The 602-nt window shown below is 36.2% G+C and overlaps 1 protein-coding gene across 2 annotated transcripts in view; it reads left to right on the plus strand.

Moving 5' to 3' along the window:
• EYA3 (EYA transcriptional coactivator and phosphatase 3) overlaps positions 1–602 on the plus strand; it is an 87,716-nt gene that overhangs the window by 48,729 nt on the left and 38,385 nt on the right. The gene's annotated exons all lie outside the window — the stretch shown is intronic.

The raw sequence follows: 602 nt of genomic DNA on the forward strand, positions 1-602 counted from the left end.
TCAGTTAAATGATTGAGAACTACTTCTGCTTGGTAGAGGGGGAACAGAGTGGTTACTACATTCTAAAATCTTGCTCTGAGCTGCCTTTCTTTATACCTATTATTTACTGAGTCTCCTCTTTTCTTATTTATTTTCCCTTCTTTCTTTGTCCCTTCCCCCTTCTGTATTTCTGAAAAGAGAACAAACCAAGAGGGAAAAAACAAGAGCATAACTTTGTCTGTTTTCTCCTCTACCCTCTTACATTTTTATAAAGTATTTCTCTACGTTAGTAGGCCTTTTGAGTCCAACTACAGGCAAATCTAGTTGCCAAGTCCCTCTAAACAGATATATCCCTGATGACTACACCTAGGTCATGAAAGAAAAAGCAAGGGATTCTCTTTTTTTTATTATTATTATTAATAACCCTCTCCCAAGGTGTAGAACCACCACTTCTCTGTGGTTGTATCTTGAATTTGGGGAACCCAATAACTTACTTCTTCCTCCTTGTAAAACAAGAGGAATCACCTTTAGGGGTCTTTAGGACTCATTGCTGTAAAAGGGTCACAAAAATATCCTTTAAACTCCATTAAACACTACTCATTTATCTGTTAATACATTTTTTT

This window comes from Pteropus alecto, unplaced genomic scaffold (genome assembly GCF_000325575.1).
Source record: "Pteropus alecto unplaced genomic scaffold, ASM32557v1 scaffold39, whole genome shotgun sequence".
Classification (NCBI taxonomy): Eukaryota; Metazoa; Chordata; class Mammalia; order Chiroptera; family Pteropodidae; genus Pteropus; species Pteropus alecto.